Raw genomic sequence first — 18,744 nt, forward strand, 5'->3', positions numbered from 1 at the left:
TCCAAGTCATGAAAGGCAAGAACCTACATCCAAGATTACTCTATCCAGCAAAGCTATTATTTAGAATGAAAGGGCAGATAAAGTGCTTCCCAGAGAAGGTCAAGTTAAAGGAGTTCATCATCACCAAGCCATTATTATATGAAATGTTAAAGGGACTTATCTAAGAAAAAGAAGATCAAAAATATGAACAGTAAAAATGACAGCAAACTCACAGTTACTAACAACCACACCAGAACAAAAACAGAGCAAACTAGGCAAACAACTAGAATAGGAAGAGAACCACAGAAATGGAGATCACATGGAAGGTTATCAACAGGGGAGTGGGAGGGGAGAGAGGGGAAAGGTACAGAGAATAAGTAGCATAAATGGTAGGTAGAAAATAAACAGGGGGAGGGTAAGAATAGTATGGGAAATATAGAAGCCAAAGAACTTACATGTATGACCCATAGACATGAACTACAGGGGGGGAATGTGGGAGGGAGGGGATGGGCAGGATGGAGTGGAGTGAAGGGGGGGAAATAGGTAACTGTAATAGCATAATCAATAAACATATTTTTAAAAAATCTGAATAGACATTTCTCCACAGAAGTTATACAAACTGCCCATAAACCTGTAAAAAAGGTGCTCAACATCATTAGACATTAAGGAAATGCCAATCAAATCCACAAGCTACCACTTCACAAGCACTAAAATGCCTGTAATCTAAAAGACAAGTGTTAGCAACCATGTGGAGAGATCAGAGCACCAATATGCTACAGATAGGAATACACAGTGATGCAGACACTTTGGAAAACAGCCTGGCAGTTCCTCAGCCAGTTTAAGACAAAGTTACAACCTATGAACCAGCAATTCCACTCCAAGGTATATACCCAAGAAAATTAAAAAGACACATCCACAGAAAACCCTGTACACAAATGTTCAAAGCAGCATTACTATAATAACCAAAAACTGAAAACAAATAGGTTCACCAGATGAACTGATAAAATTTCAACTATACATTCATTGGATTACTTACTACTCAGCAATAAAAAGGAATTAAGTACATATACAAACGCTAAAAATGTTATGCTAAGAAAAATAAGGCAAACACATAAGGCCACATATTATATGATTCCATTTATATGAATGGTCAGAACAGGAAAATCTATAGTGACAGGAAGCAGATTTGTGGTTTTCAAGGGCTGTGGATGGTGAGGAATTGGGGGGTGACAGGTATAGGGCACAGGGTTACTGTGGAGGGCCATGAAGATACTGCAAAACTGATTGTAGTGAAGGTTGCACAAGTCTGTGAATCCCTGTACACTTCATTATAGATGAATTGTATGGTATGTGAATTATATCTGAATACACCAATTAAAAAAAATTTATTGTTATTCAATTACAGTTGTCTGCATTTTCTCCCCATCCCTCCGCCCCACTCCATCAGCAAATGAGTGGATCAAAAAACTATGGTACGTTTACATAATGAATACACCTATTTTTATAAAAAAGAAAATGCCATGTCCTCATTTCTAATCCAAGGCAAGTTAACAAAAGGGCAATGAGAAAAAGAGGGCTAATTCTGATCCACAGGCCACATCAACGCTCCCACCTGGTTGGAGGGTCAGCCAAGAAGCCAGATGTCAGGACTGGAGGAAGATGGCCCAGGGTCTGGTACTGATGCCTTGCAGGTGCCTTTGAAAATGGACAACAAAAGCTCATCTGCTAAAACAGCAGCATCCACACAAGCTTTATGATCCCAACCACATGATGAGTTTCTTTAAGATCATAAATAAATTATGTTCTGCAAAACCACGAACACAAAACATATATGACTAAGTGTATTAATCTGATCCATTCATTAACATTTAGAGAGCACCCTAAGGGTCCAGGAGGCACAAGTAACAATGTTATTACTGAACAATGTGGGAAACACACTCTCTGTCCTTGATCATTTCAAGGCCTCTGAGAACAGATAATGTCCTATTAATCTGCCTGGAACAGTGTTACCCACCAACTTGTCAGCCTTACAGTCATCTGTACAGGTAGGAAAGATTTGGGAAAGTAGAGGGAACCGACTGGTTCTAACATAGGGATGTGGTATCTGGCAGGTGAGCTTTATATATGTTATCTCATTAGTTCTCACAGCCACCCAATATGGGACAGTAATTTTGCAAATGGAGATAATGGGACACAGGAATGTTAACTTGCCTAAAGTCACAGAGCTAGGAGGAATGAAATTAGGCTTCAGACCCAGTCAGTATGGCTCCAAAACTATGCCCTTAACCATGGTACTAATTGCTTCTTCCTTAACTGTGCTACCTACTTGTCCACCAGACTTCCTCACATCTTCTAAATCGTCAAAGGGATTGCTGAAATACAGATAATACCTCATATATGTTTCTCCACACTATTATGAAAATTAATTAAATATCTATTTATTTAACTGTATTTGAAATTTCTTATTGAAATAACCTTTTTTGTTTTACAACAGTTTTAGATATACAGAAAAATTGTGAAGATGGGGCAAAGAATCCCTATACAAGTATACCCCATCACCCAATTTACCCTATTGTTAGCATCTTACGTTACTATGTACACCTGTCACAACTAAGAAGCCGACTGGTACACTACTATTAACTAAATGCCACACTTTCTTCGGATTTCGCACCTTTTATTGTTCTGCTTCTGTTCTAGGATTCCATCCCACCACAGTTTGTAGTAAAGGCTCCTTTGCCTCCTCTCACCTGTGACAGTTTCTCACTTTCCTTGGTTTTGATGATTTTGACAGTTTTGAGGAATTCTGGACAGGCATTTTGTAGAATGTCCCTCAATTTGGGTTTTATTGCTATTTTTTTTTTCTCCTGAGACTGAGATGACAGGTTTTTAGAAGGCCAGAGAGGTGAAGTGCCATTCACATCTTATCACAGGTGCATCCTGTCAGGGTGGCTTGGTATTAAACCTGATCACCTGGCTGAGGAAGTGTTTTGCAGGTTTCTCCCCCAGTTACTTTCTCCCCCTGCCACACTCTGCTCTTTGGAAGGAAGTCACACAATGCAGCTCACATGCCAGCAATGGGGAGTTAAGCTCCACTGCTGGGGATGTGGGCAGCTATATAAACATAATCTGATTTTTTTAATGGAGTTAAGCTGGCATGACATTTAAAAAAATGAAACATGCCAAGTGAGAGTGCACTGCCCAGGCCTATTTACAGTGACCCTGTGGTGGTTCTGGGCTCACTCAGAACCACAGTGGGTAAGACACACTTTCTGCGAGGTAATACAAAAGTGAATCAACTGGCTTCCAGGGAAAGTAGGGAATCCACTCAACTCTACAAGACATGTAACCAAGAGCAGGAGGTCAGAGAAGGGAGAAAATCATCCTGTGCATGGAGGAGGTGGCACATGCTGTATATGTTTGCATGGACAGATACTAAACAGGAAGCTTTGAATGAGCTACCAAACCACAACAGATAGAAACTTCCGAGGTGTCAGGCTTTTTAAAGGAACTTTTAAAAAAAAATCAGCATGTCATAAACAACTTAGTGACCACAATCTTCATCCACTCTGATTGAAAAGAAAAGAAAAGGAGGTCAGGTGAGAATTTTGTATTTCTTTGAAGAAAAGAAGCTGTGTTGTGATTACTACCACCACCACCAAAGGGTTAGGGGTAGCATGAAGGGTTGGGGTGCCTACTCTCACTTCAAGCCTAGTGAGACAGGCTCCAAAGTAGAAAAACAGCATTTATGATGGTTTCCCTAGAACTTGGGAGGCATCCTGGACCGGCAGCTGCCACACACTGAGAGGACTACAGGCTTGCTAAAATTGTACCAGGAGGTACCTGCTCCCGAGTACCCACTCCAAAGTGGAACAAAGGTAACTCAATCTGGGGAGCCAGATGTAGAGCTGATGGTGGGAATGCTGGCCAGAGCTCATCCTGCACAAGAGACTTCTGGGAAATGAGAAGCCCCCAACAGGGGCTAGAGAGAGCAGATCTCTGGAAAATCAAAAGCCTGGGTGCATAGGAAGGAGAAGCTGCCCTAGCAAGGGAGAGCTCAGCACAGGAGTCAAAAACGTGAGCTGCTTAAATCAGCCAAGGTTTAGTATGGCAGACTAAATGCTTGGGATGGGGCAGTGGGTATCTACCAGTAAAACAGTCAGATCCTGAATAAAAACAATTACTATTGTTTTGTTGGGCCCAGAAAAAGCAAGAAAAATCACCAAGGGGCACAAAAGAAAAAGCAAACAAAAAAACCTGGGTGATAGGCCCCAAAATGGGGAGGGTTCTATGGTTCTATGAGAGACAGTGCTTCTTTCTTTCTTTTTCTCTCTTTCTTTTCCTTTCTTTATTTTGAAAAACCTGTAAATTTAGTATTAATTATATGCTTATGTTTTTAGATTTTGTTGACTATTATTACAGAATATATCTACATACTGAATATGTATTATTGCAAAATGAGTTTATATATTGAATATTTGTTAATACATGTTGTAGAACAATGGAATTTAGTCAATTTCATTGCCTTAAATATAGTAAAATAGGACAGTGCTGCTTCCAACATGGTCTGTGGAAGGGCCTTAGGACTGTGGTCAGGTGGGAGAAGTAAACTAAAACCCCCAGGTTACACTGGGGCACCTGGATGGGGATGAAACGGTGCCAGGACAGCAGCACCCCAGAATACTTTAGCCAAGGATACTTGCCTAAAACAAAGCAAATACTCTCCTAGAAAAGCATCCTTCATTTAGGTCCCAAGGCTTTTTTTTACAAATTCAGATCGATCAAATACAGTGATCAAGGCTTACTAAATACACATGGAAATAAAACACCATGCGTGAGCATCAAGAGAAATAACAAATAACAGAGTTAGATTAGCATGGACTTCAACTGTTTCAACTACCAGATACAGACTATAAAATATGCATACAGCCCTGACTGGTGGGGCTCAGTGAGTTGAGTATCATCCCGCAAACTGAAAGGTCGCCGTTTCGTATTCCCAGTCAGGGCAGTACCTGAGTGGCAGGCCACCAGTCAGGGGTGTGCGAGAAGCAATGGATAGATGTTTCTCTCACACATTGACGTTTCTCTCTCTTTCTTCTTCCATCCCCCTCTCCCCCAAAATAAATAAATAAAACCTTTAAAAAATGAAGTAACTACAGACATATGACATATCAAAGAATTAAAAGATAGAATCACAAAAATAAGCAAGCAACAAGGGACTGTCCCAAATGACCAGGCAGTTTCAGTTCTGGAGGCTGACTGCACAGTGCTAACAACTGCAGACCTCACAGCGGCTAAGGTGGTCAGTTTCACGTTCTGTGTATTTTACCACAAGTTTTTAAAATGACCAGCCAATTTAGGAAGACACAGATAATTTTTTTAAACTATAGTTATTAAAATAAAAAAATCACTAGCAAGATTATATATTAGTAAAAGATGAAAAGAAAATTAATAAGCTGGAAGGCAGAACAGATGAAATCACGTAAAAAGCAATACAAGAGAGACCAGGAGATGAAAAACAAAGAAGAGAGGTAAACCTAGGTGCAGAATACAGTGAGAAGGTCTACAGAAGTCTAGTTGCAGTCCTAGAAAAAAAGAACAGAAAAAATGGCAGAAAGGAAATATTTAAAGAGATAACTTGAAACTTCCCCAGAGGTGGTAAGACCTGAATCCATGGATACACTAATTAGGGTAAATAAAAAGAAATCCAACCTAGACATGGTGTAATAAAACAAAAGCACCGAAGATAAAGAGATGTCAAACAGCAGCTAAGCACAGAACACACAAAGCCAGCTTATGATCAGACCGGTCAAGTACGAAATCCTCTCTGTTTCTTACAATTACCTCCCTTTCTTCAACTTGTTTCCTTCCCAAACACAACCCCAACAGGAAAGAGCAGTCAGAAGGCAGAGGGGAAGTGAAACGGACACCAAACACACCTCCCTCCCTATAATCAGGATGGGGGCCTACAACCAGACCTGGGGTGAGCAGGGAAAGTCTTACCTTTGAAATGAGTGACGTTTCTGAAGTTTGCATTAACATGCTTGATTGAACTTTCCAATTGCTACTAAGTTGAGACTGTGTGTTTTCAACTGAACACAAGTGTACAGTATAAAAGGGTATAAAAAGAGACCTGTGAGTTATCCTTCCTCAACAAAGTGTGATATGTTCCTATTACTTCTATTTGCCAGCTGCTGAAGAAACCAAGAACTTCTCCCAGCATTTGCTGTCCCAGGGTCAGGAACCACAGGGCCTGGAAAACATGGCCTGTGTAAACGCCCGAAAATATCACTCTGCAGTGATAATTTCCATGCCGACACTCACCTCCATTCCCTTTTCTAACGTGCAAGCTCTAATCTGCAGACTCGGGAAAGCATCTCCACTGCGCTCTTTTATAAATCCTACAGATGCATTATGATTAGATGCTCTCCTTATACAGCAGCTAGCCAGAAAAGAGGATGAGATAATGAATAATACCCCAGGGAAGGAAAATCCCTTTTTCAGCTGGTTTCAGTCTTGCCGATAATGTGCACACAGCATTTTGCATTTACCATAAAGCCCTTCAATTAGTTTATAGACAAGTTAACCTTCTAACTCCCAGAAAATATAATTCATGCACATTTTATACTGTGCAGCATGCTGCTAGCTGTTATCCATCATTTACAAGTGTTATTTGTCTATAAAAATGACACTAAATTTTTGAAAAATGACATTGCTCTGCCTGCTTCTAGCTGTGTTTTAACAAATGGTACCACTGCACAAGGCTTTAAGTCGTATAAGAAGCAATTAGTCAAAGAAGCAATAAATATTTTTTAAAAGGATATAAATGATTGCTTGTCCAGATAGCCAAATGTCTAAAGGCTGATACACAATAAAATAAGGGTTAACATAAAAGAGTACACTTCATTATTTATGGTTAATAAAGTTAATCAAATTCAGGGCTTCTTACTAGTGCACGCATTAAACGGGAACACAAATATGATATGCATATTTATGGAAAACAGCCTGGAAGATGACTCTCTCTAAAAGGAAATCCAGCAAAGAAAGAGATGTATAAAATGTTGCTGGTATTACAACATAAACTGTTTTGCTTAAAACACAAACATTTATTTTAATTAAAACTACTAAGCTAAATACTATTTTCCACAACAGACAACCATGACTAAAACATTAATTCCAAGATTAATATTAAAATAATTTATTGAAGAGAGAAAAACATATAGTCAGAGACCTTCGATTTTCATTGTTCTGGCATCTTATCCACCTATCCTAGAGTATGTTTTTCCTTAGGTCGAAAACCTATTCTCAAAAAATATATTAGAATCTTTTTAAGAAAACAAAATTAGATGAGCATAAGTTCATCAATCGGTATTTTCTGAATGCACTGTCTTCTAGCGGCTTGGACTTTTATGTCACTTATCTGCTTAAATTAAGTATAAAGGAGTTTCTAAGTAAAGAAAATAGAAAATTAACTTCATTTCCTAAGTTCTCCAATCATGCCAGCAGACAGTTGACATTATTACAGCTCACATTTATAAATCAGTGATTATAATATACACCAGTTAAACAAGAAATGAAGAAGGCAATTAGATAGTGGTGAAATTGCTAAGAAGCCCATTTGTAGTCATCAAGTTGCTGAACAGTAGTTCAATTGTGGTTAAATTTTTTTTAAAGCCAACCTCCAGATATTTAGGGGTGAAGTGACTTTTGAGGGGAAGAAAGAAAATCTACACAATTTATCCTACAAACAAATAGGCCAGCAAGCACTCAATAAATTGTAGTTCTAACTCCTTTTTTGGTTTATTTTGAAAGTGACTTCCGAAACTTCCATGTCATTAAGCAGTGAGATAGTACTGAATCAGACTGAGGGCAGACTAGTTGGGAGGAAGCGGGTGACAGCCAAACATCTACAGGTACTTAGCAATGAACGAGCCAGCGGTAGGCGAGCTGGTCGAGACTTCCACGTCCTCTCCTGTTCTACAACACTTGAATAAGGGCCAACATGCCACTTCTAATCTGATTTTCCATTTCTTAGATGTTTTATTAACTCCTCTTTTATTGCAAATTAAATATTCTAATTGGCACATTGTATACACACAGCTACTAGATGCCGATTACAGTTTAATGGGTTGGTAATGGTCTGGAGTATTAAGGTTCTGGCAGACCCAGTGAGGTTCTATTTATTTCTTCCCTGATAATGACTGCATGATAATGTGACCAAAGAAGTACATCACAAAGTAGTTAGTGTCACTACAAGAAGAAGAACATTCTCTCTTCCATCTTATTTACATTACTTTAAAGAAATGAGGTATCTTTTCCACTAACTCCAAATGAGAGCCAAACAATGTTTATCATTTCTGCAGTACCTTTGGTTTTCAAAGCAATTGCTAATAACCTAGTTAACTAATCCTCACAGCACCTCTGCAAGGAGAGCTACAGGAAATCTTGTCCAATAATGAATGGCCTTTTACTTGGGAATATGGGACAAATGTTTAGAAAACCTGACAATAATCTGAGAGCTTCTACAAAAGGAAACTGGAAAAGATACCATGTTTATTGATACCTTCAAGTCCAGTGGTATGCCCCGAAGGGAATGCTGCTCATGATCCAACTCCGAATCTCACCTGTATCTCCATCTAAACCATTGAACCCATAACTATTTCCCTCTCATAACCTTGAAGATCTGCTCACACCCTCACTTGCTAACAAAACGTGTTATTCAAAAGGCCAGCCAAATAACCCCAACTGACCCTCTCCTAAGGAGATGTACAAATTGTACTTCTTCTAGTCCAATCGACCACCCAGGAAAGATCTGGATAATCTACAGGGGAAAGCATCTCTTATCTGGGTCCTTCTTGAGGATAAATGGAGCCGGCACACAAATGCAAGTGAGTGCACACATGTGCGCGCGCACACACACACACACCACTCTCCACACTCATCTGACATCAATTAAGAAGGTTGTTTCTGAGTGATTAGTCTGTGCCCTGAGAGGTCAGAATTTTCTGGTAAATATTTCTGAGAACTCCATCCTCTCTAAACTAACGGTAAGAGCAAAATTTAAAACTACAGAGCATGTTAGAAAGAGTCTAAATTCCACTATAAGCCGACAGTGGCATTACTAATAATGGCAATTAAATATTCATAAAAGCATTACATTGTTTTTTATAACCCATTTTTCTGGGTAGCCAATGTTCAGCATCCTTACTCCACAAGGTAGGGCAAAGGTACTCATTAACCCTATTCCACAAAAAAACTTTGGCCCAGAGATTAAAAGACTTGTCTAAGTTATAAATTGGTGACAAGGTAGAGACATGAATTCAGGTCTCCAAACTCTCTGCTAACTAAATAACAGCCCAGAAGAGTCATAGAAAAGTCAACACAAACAGTGTCAGCTGTTATTTACACTGCCTACAATAAATGTTTGTTCCAGAAAAAAATAGTTCAAACAAGATGGGAAATAGTTTAAACACAAAGGGCTGAAGGGTTCAATATAGGAGGAAAATATGTTTGCTTTTACTACAGTGCAGGAGCTGTCGAGGAACAGCCTGTTCTTCCCCTGTAAAGGTCAGCTTGTGCTGCTGCAGAGCACGGGATCAGCAACTGTAAAACTGAGCACAACTAACTTCTCTTTTAAAGCCCCAGGCTCCTGTTGTTTTAAATTCTTCGTATTTTTGACCTGGAATGTAACCGATCTTTTTTGACAAGCAAACTTAGATTTGCGTTATAGATAATGACCAGGTGTCCTAATTCTGATACAGAGCTAAGTAATAAAGAAGAAAAGGAAAATTACTTGGGACTCTAGAAGGCTATAAAATGATAGGACACGAGAGAGAAAAAGCTAGAGCACATGCTTCCTGGTGAGCTGGGGGATTCTGTGGTTGATATCATGGTTGTGTGTAGGCTGCCATGGGATTTCTTTAGGGAGGGGATTCAAACTTGGCACCTGACGCAATTAGCCTACAGTAGGAAAGCTGCTGTAGGAAAAAGCTGGGTTCTTTGACTACCACAAAGGCTGTCGTGCAAAAGAAGGGCTGGATTTATTCTTAATAGCTCCAGAGGGTAAATCTAGTGAGTGACGGGCAGGAACACACATGCCCCGAGTAGAGAGCAACTCGCTAATAATCAGATCTGCTCAGCCATAGCAAGGGCTATCTAGGAAAATCAGAGCCTCATCTCTGACATGCCTCCAGCAGAGGCTCAGATGCCCACAGTCAAGGACGTTGAGATGGTAAGCCCACACTGGGAAAGATGTAAGACCAAATAACAGCTAGGACTCTTTAATATGCTAGGATTTGGTGGTGGTTTTAAATGTCTCTGCTCAGGCCTCCATAATGGTCATTGCTTCATACTTGACTCGAGATGGCTCTTCCAAACAAGTAAGGCCTTCAAACCTAGGTGTTTATTAGAATCAACCGGGGGAACTACTTAACCATAAAGATATTCAGATCCACATTCTAGAACTTCTAAATCCTACTCTCCAGAAGTTGCTCTAAGAATCTCTGTTTTTAACAAGCTTCTGCACAGCCCTGGCCAGGGTGGCTCAGCTGATTGGAGCGTCATCCCATAACTGAAAGGATGCGGATGCAATTCCAGATCAGGGCACGCACCTGGGTTGTGGGTTTAACCCCTGGTCTGGGCGTGTACAGGAGGCAACCAATTGATGTATGTTTCTCTTTCTCCCTTCCTCTCTCTAAAAACAATGAAAAAATGTCCTCCGGTGAGGATAAAAAGTGAATAGATAAATAAAAAGCTCCCACATGACTTTCTGACAGACCAATTTGGGGACCACTAGTCCCCAAAACTTTTTCAGCCTTCATCTTCATTTGAAAAATAGTTAACGAAAGCTTTTGCCTCGATGAATCATATAGATATTTAAATAAGATAACATGTTAAATGCTTAGCATGGTGCCTATATCTAGTAAACACTCATAGTCCCTTAAAAATGTGTTCTCTGCAGCATGTGTTCAAGCCTGAGAGCTTTCATTGAGTACAAATGAGGACAGGCCGGCTTATGTCAATTTCATACTTGGCCATCGCTTATTTCCTCCTCTGTTTTCTCCTCCTATGTTCTTCAGGCAACATGGACAGAATCCCTGTAATATCATTTGCATTAGTTGAATAAAATGCCTTACCTATGTGTATATTACCTTAAAATTAATTTAACACAGAGCTGCATTTAAAAGTTGACTGTGTACTATATAAAGTCTGTGAAGTTTGGTTCTTTTGCAACAATTAGAATCTCAAGATATAAATGGTCTACAAATAAGGAGTTTAAAACTCATATTTATCCCCACATTCTCAGGTAAAGATAAAAGGCTCCATTTCTCTTCTTCCCTGTAGCAAGCAGTCACACTCAGTTACTTAAAATCCTGCAATGCATTGAAGTGGAAGAAGTGACCTGTTCTGACATTTATATCACTGCAAACAGCGTCAATTCTTTAATTGCAGAGCTGCTTCTAGACACTAGGGTGAGTGTTAAAATACCCCTAGACAGAAAGGACGAAAGGAGGTAACTGGAGCAATTTATATCAAGTGAAAAAAAATCTGTCGGATTTCTGTATTCCTAGTTACAAGTTATCAGACTGTTTCTGTTTGGGTGGTTTTATACAAAAAAACCCCCAAAACCTGTAAAAGTGTGCCTGCTTAAGCACATCTAAAGGTTAACCTCCACGCAGCTAATCTGTATGTGAGAACAAGGAACTGTCAAACACTTCACCTTTTGCAGATTAAAACAGGCTAACAGATGTGAAATCACTATTGCTGTAGTTGTTATAAGGAGAAATCTGAGCACCTTTAGAAGATACAACACTTTCTGGAGTAGTCATTTTATGCCTCTGGGTCAACTTCCCTGTTCATGCCTTTCATTTAGGTGCACACTCGGGGTCTCCCTCATTGTTATGCAGTGTTCATCACTATTCTACAGATGTGTTCCTGAAAAGCTGTGTAAGTTGAATTCTAATCATCAGCTCTACTTTCACATTGTTTCACACATGATAATTTTAGAAATGTATTAGGCTTCATTTCTGACTGATTCTAACTGGCCACAGCTTCTACAGTTCCCTGCTGCCTTCCTCTTCTCCATGCCCACTCCTGGCACAGGAAGTGTCTGGGTCATAGCAGATGCTAAATCAAGATCTGCTGGATGAAGTAATTATCTTTAACACTTGAAAGATCTACTCTCTAAAGACAGTTTTTGGTAAGGTCTTTTTGTATTATAAAACTCCATCTCTAATGAATGTGTTTGATTAAGTCTTTTTTTATTTTTTTTATCCTCACCTAAGGACATTTTTTTTTCCATTTCTTTCAGAGAGAAAGGAAAGGAGAGAGCGAGAAACGTCAATGCAAGGAATAAGCATTGATTGGTTGCCTCCCGTACACCTCCAGACCAGGGACTGCACATGCCAAAATCGGGGATCGAACCCACAACCTAGGTATGTGCCCTGACAGGAACTGAACTCGCAACCTTTCAGCTACAGGACAATGCTCCAAGCAGCTGAGGCACCCAGCCAGGGCTGATTGTTTTAAATTTTAATAAATGAGGTTTTTCTTAAAATGGAACATATTGTTTCTGGTTTTCGGTTATAAAGTTATTGATAGGAATGAACATTTTATAACACAGGCAAACACATAATAGAATACCATTATGGTTATATTCTTGTTCAGCACAGTGTAGGTGAGGTGCTCAAATATTTGTCTGAAAGACTCTACATTTTAGAAGTTATAGCATTAAAACAACTGACTTGAAACAAACGGTAATTTAGTAATACAAATTTCTTCTTACCAACAATGGTCTAATAGTATATGACTTGTTTCTAAGAGGAACAATGTGTGCAAAAGCCTTTATTTTAATTCTGGAACTGTCATCATATAAAATAGAGAAACTTTGAAAAACAAAAATGGCTGACAAGAGAAAAATGTGACGTATTTTTTAATGAAAATATAAAGGATACAGGAGGAGTTCAAAGCTCCAAGTTCTGCATTTTTATGTGACTACTGTACAAAATATGAATTGTAAAAATACACTAGACCGCCTATGAATGAGACATCTCCATAACACCATATGCTACAACCATGGACTCAGATGTGAAAAAACAGTCACAGGGCAGTCAAGCACACATACACTTTACCTACCCCTGAAACACACCTGGAGGGAGCGAGTGTGGTTCTGTGAGGCCCTTGGTCTGAAGGAAGAAGCACCATGCTTGGGCTCCGACCTAAAGCTGGGCAAGTGAGGAGGCTCCATACTAGAGTCTTCCTTTAAAGGGGTTGCTGTTGGCGTGGCTATTAGAAGAACTGGAAGGAGCAGCCCTAAAATCACTTTGAGCAGAACCATCAGTAAATACCAAATGATGAGCTAAATGGGCTGGCACTTTATTTAAGAAACCAGAACTGTGTGGTTTTTCTTTTCTTTTTTCTGTCTGTGAATCAGCTGCCTTTCTGCCACAAAGCCATCCTCCCATTTCCAAGTCTCAGTGAGTATATACTCAAGGCACATACCACACAGCAGATGTGGTTATCAGCAGGTAGTACAGTCTGTAAATCCAGCTTGCTCAACTAAACACCATTTATCATGTATTTTTATGCCTTCTGACGTCTGTCACTAAATATAAACAAGGAAAGAATCACTGACAACTGGGGATTTCTAGTCTATGAGATGGGATGGCTAGAAAAATCACCTCCATTTTAACACCGAATGAGGTATCTTGACCTCATGTCCATGTAGCCAGGCTGTCCTCTAAGTGACCCCCTGGTTTTTAAGGGAACACACTGCGGACCCCTAGAGAGCAAGACCTGTGGAAAGGTGACCCCTGAGCTGGGCTCGGGCAGGCTTGCAGGCTAGGCCACACAGTGAGGGGCCTGTCCTGTTGATAAAGGCAGCCACCCAAGGAAAGTGACAAGTCTCGGACTACAAAATAAAACATCTAACAACTGATAGCTTCACCTTTGTCCTTGTTTATAAAGAGCAGGGTTGACGCCATGAATGCTAAAAATCCACCATATCTTAAATACTGACCTGTTTGGTCTTATTTACAATAAAGTATTTGGGACACTTCATATATTTACTATACCGAGAAAATTCCATTTGAAACATGTTCCCAAAATAACTATCATTGCTGTTTCTTCTTTGTGTTTTCTTTATCTTTGCCATTTTATCTTCTTTTTCCTCTTTCTTGCCATCCCTCTTACCTTAATTGGGTCCTTTTTCTGTTCCCATGTTAGCTGACTTGGCTAATTAATTTACAGATTTAAATTTAAATGACTCAAATGTCATTTTTCATGAAGTGCAAAATAAAGTTCAACACTTGGAGTCTGGATGTTGAGGACAAATTCCCTAATCTGAGTACTGGAGTATTTTACTATGCTATAGTTTGTGATAGGTCGAACTATGTCCCCCCAAATTTATACGTTAAAGATCTTACTCCCACTACTTCAGAATGTGACTTTATTTGGAAATCGGGTCATTGTAGATGTAATTAAATAAGGTGAGGTCATACTGGAATAAGGTGGGTCCTAATCCAATACAGCTGATAACCTTATAAAAAAGGGCAATTTGAACACAGACAGGCACACAGGGAAAAGGCCATGTGAACATGAAGGTAGAGACCAGGATGATGCCAGAGGAATACCAAGCCTAGGAAGATCAAATATTGCCAGTGAATCACAAGAAGCCAGGAGAGAGAGAGACATGAACAGACTCTCCTTCACAGCCCTCCAAGGGAACCAACCCTGCCAACACCTCGACCTTGGAGTCCTAGTCTCCAGAAATATAAGGCAATCAATTTTTCTCACTAAAGCCCTCCAGTCTGGTACTTAGTTACAACAGCACTACCAAACTAATACACACACCATACATTTCCTCTCTTTACCAAGAAGCTCAACAAGTGCTATCTGCTCAAATCAAAGGTAGCATAGAGCCAAATAAATAAGACACTAATGTTTCTCAAATAAAGGCAAGTTCATGTACCACGGTCAGAGAGGTTGTTGTCATGAGTCTTCAGATGATCACTTCATGGAAATCAGATTTACGTTTTTATATTTTAAATTTGTGTTGCACCAAAGCTCAAAATTGTAAATAAGTAGTTTAGTGAGCACAGAGCATTTTATTCCATTCATGATATATACCTAATAAAAGACTAAAGAAATGATACAATGGGGTACTGCAAACAAGTCATATCAGAGGAGCCAGTTTCTCACAGATATGAAGGAGATTAAGTAGAAAACTCCAGAAGGAAGACCACTTCCAGGTCCTCATCACAGCTTGGCTGTGGATCAGATACTTACCATTCTGAGCACTGGTTTCCTTGTGTGGTTCTGTCAAATGTCTCGAGCACAGCCGCCCCATCCAATGTCAACGTCCAGACCTAACTGAACCAGAAGACTCTCTTGTATTTTACTCTGTGGACCGCTCACCCTTGACATTTCCCACTCTGTGCTTCTGGACTTTGCCCCCTGGCTCTGCTGCCTCCCCATTCCTTCTCCATCTGTGAAAGGCGCTCCTCAATTTGCTCTCATTCTTGTCACTCCCCATGCTCTCCCCAAGGAGCTGGCCCAACATTTCCAAGTCTGTATTTCCATTCTAATCTTTTTCCTCCCGAGCAGCAATGTCTAGGAAAACAGCTTTGTTAACATGAGATTGTGCCTTATACTTAGTTTATACTTTTGCTAAACAGTATTTTCACAGTTGATCAACACAACATGGAGATAACTTGAAAGATGGTTTGTTAATAGATCACTCTCTTAAAGAAGATTAACTCATTCCACCTACTTGTTTACAATATTCTTTGACTTAGCAGAAGCTTTTATCTCTTTTTACCTGGTAAAAGTTAAAGCCCAATCTGTCTCTGAATTCTGAATCAGAGGGGTACGAAACAGGCAATGTGGTTTTAACAATATCCAACATGAAGATACTCGGGTCCTTCCTAAGACTGAATGACTGGGAAGAACTAAAGGACAAAGACCCCATGGGTGCTTACTGACCTTGTTTATCCTGACAGCACAAACTCTGGTCTTGGAGAACTAAGGAATATTTTGGAAACAGTCACTACCACTTAGAGGCAAAGTAAAGTACACTTTGAGTGCTGGCAGGGAGGAAGGCAAGAAGAGGCAGCAGGAAGTCTGGATAGGTAAAAGAATTTTTTTTAAAGATTTTATTTATTTATATATAGTTTAGAGAGAGGGTAAGGGAGGGAGAAAGAGAGGGAGAGAAACATCTCACACAGGGTTGCCTCTCACACACCCCTACTGGGGACCTGGCTTGCAACCCAGGCGTGTGCCCTGACTGGGAATTGAAACAGCAACCCTTTGGTTCACAGGTCAGCACTCAAGCCACTGAGCCACACCAGCCAGAGCATGAATTCTAATTTAAATGTTCAAAAGGACCATTATAGGATCCTAATTCCTGCCAGTAAATAGAACACTTAATTATGTGACAAATGAGCTAAAAATTCAACCCCTCTAGAAAGGAAACACAGCAGAGAGCTCTGTGCTCCAGGGAGCAGCCTTCACTTTCCTAGAATAACCTGTGTCAACCTTTGGTGGGCGCTGAGATAAGTTTAGAGAAGACCCAATTAGGGGAAGAAGGCACAAAGCAGCTGGCCATGAACCAAGTTAAATGTCAAGGCTCCCAAGTAAAACATGGCAAATGCCCCTGTCCCTCAGTCCACCTCTTCCAAAATTATTGTTAGAAACACCATAGTCAGCCCTGGCTGGGTAACTCAGTTGGCTGGGGCATGATCCCATTCACCAAAAGGTTGTGGGTTTGATCCCTGGTCAGGGCACATACCTACGTTGCAGGTTCCATCCCCAGTCAGGGCACGTAGAGGAAGCAACCAATCAATGTTTCTCTCTCTCTTTCCCTTCCTCTCTCTCAAAAAAATATCAATAAATAAGTTTTTTAATTCTTTGCGAAAAAAGAAGAAGAAATGCCATGATCAGTGCCTTCATTTAGTAATAAACAAGTCCCTAGGCAGCACGACAATGTTTGGGGTGACGGTTATGCCTTTGTAGTGAAGGGGCCGTCTTTATCTTAGAGCCCTGAGAACTGAAGGGAAACAACACACAGTAAGAGCAACAAATGACTGTCAAAGCTGCTTGCTGCTCTTGCTCAGAACATCCTACTTAGATTCCTCCCTAAAACGCCCTTCCCCGAAGCACAACCAGAGGAGAGCGTAGAAATAAGCACTGGTGCTGCCTAGAAAGTGTCACGCCAGAACAATCCCGTTTCTAGACATGGCAACAATAGTGGAGGGAAAAAAAACTGTTAATTAGGGAAATAATAACTAAGGAAACTTCATTATAATTAGGGACAATCTCAAATTTTGGTATTTGATCAATGTTTCCAGCTTTCACTTTTTAAAAAATAGGTTCTGGCCAACGTCCCGGCATGCATTTATCTGATGAGGTTTCAAATGATGGCAAACAGAATATCACATTGCAGTTGTTCCTGCTGCTAGTTTCTCTGTGGGTTCCTTCTTGGTAAGACAGCTGTGCCTTAAAGGCACATGCTGTCAAAACACCTTGGGGCCCAGTCACGGAGCCCCACGCCGCCTGAGTAACTGGACACAGCAACACCCAGACACAGCCCAGATTCATCTTGAAGCACCAGTCAGTGCTGCTCTGCCATTGGCCAGGTAGCATGAAGTCTGGTTTTGAGGCAGGTCAACATGGTCAAAATCAAAGCAGATTTGAAAGTTAAAATGGACTGGAGAAATGCAAATTTGTTCCCGAACCAGGGGAGTTCCCTCTGATGACGTGAATATCTCTGTCAAATCAGGATATGAATACAAAGTTGCTGGAGTTTATGGCAAAAAAGCAACGTGGCTTCAGTGTCACTGATTTGTCCCCCTAACTCTGCCTTGTCCTCCATCAGTTCTGTCTCCAGGTACAAAACAAGATAACTTCGTATCTAATGCAGTGACAATTAAAATGTCACCCCTGAGATACTAAGAATGCTCTGCTGCAGAGAACTATAAACACTGTCAGAGTCACATTCAGGCTGCAGGCAGGAATTTCTTTCCCACAGGAAAAAAAGCCCACCAGCGGAAAGTAAATGCGGGTGACCTCAACACCGAAAGCAAGGCAGCCATGGCAGCTAATGCCTGGAGAACTTCCAACCTAATTATAATACCTAACCAAACTTCCTAAGAGACACATCTCCCAATACCAGTGGCTGTGGCCCTTGAAACATGTCTGCCTTTTTCTCTGCCTTTTACTCTTATTTCATACTGAATAAGAGTATGTCGTACACTCTCCCTCTGAAGGCCTTGCTGTTGACTCCATTTGAATTGATAAAACTGCCTCCCAACTGTGTAGTTCTTTTCCCATTTTCTCCCCTTTTTCCTTTTAATAAACTCCCTGCTGAGGCACAAGAGGCTGGAGCCGTGCAGTGAAGGTCCCCCATGAATGCTAAAAATGATTTAATCCACTGGCAATCTTTCTTTCAAGAGTAAGAAGTATGGTCTGCTGGGCCACTGCAATGCTATCAACATTATGTATGTGTGGTAGGTAGAATAACAGCCCCCAAAGACATCCACCTCCTAATCCCTGGAACCTGTGAATGTGTTACCTTACACGGCAGAAGAGGCTTTGCAGATGTGATTAAGTTAAGGATCTTGAGCTGGGGAGATTATCCTGGATTATCCCAGTGGGCCCAATCTAATCACAAAGGTCCTTCTAAGAGGGAGGCAGGAGAGACGGAGAAGCAGAGGTCAGAGTGAGGCAACTGCTGGCTTTGCAGATAGAGGAAGAGACCACGAATCAAGGAAT

General features: G+C 40.5%; 1 protein-coding gene across 4 annotated transcripts in view; it reads right to left on the bottom strand.

Annotated features, from left to right (window-relative positions):
* Nucleotides 1–18,744, bottom strand: part of AFF3 (ALF transcription elongation factor 3) — a 571,288-nt gene that overhangs the window by 485,269 nt on the left and 67,275 nt on the right. Inside the window, exon 2 of one of the 4 annotated variants that reach the window (XM_053924521.1) lies at nt 15,262–15,345. The exons of the other annotated variants lie outside the window; for them this stretch is intronic. The gene's annotated coding sequence lies outside the window, so the exon portion shown is untranslated. The remainder of the gene's footprint in view (nt 1–15,261; nt 15,346–18,744) is intronic. 4 annotated transcript variants of the gene reach the window in all.

Source organism: Desmodus rotundus, chromosome 5 (assembly GCF_022682495.2).
Source record: "Desmodus rotundus isolate HL8 chromosome 5, HLdesRot8A.1, whole genome shotgun sequence".
NCBI classification, from domain to species: Eukaryota; Metazoa; Chordata; class Mammalia; order Chiroptera; family Phyllostomidae; genus Desmodus; species Desmodus rotundus.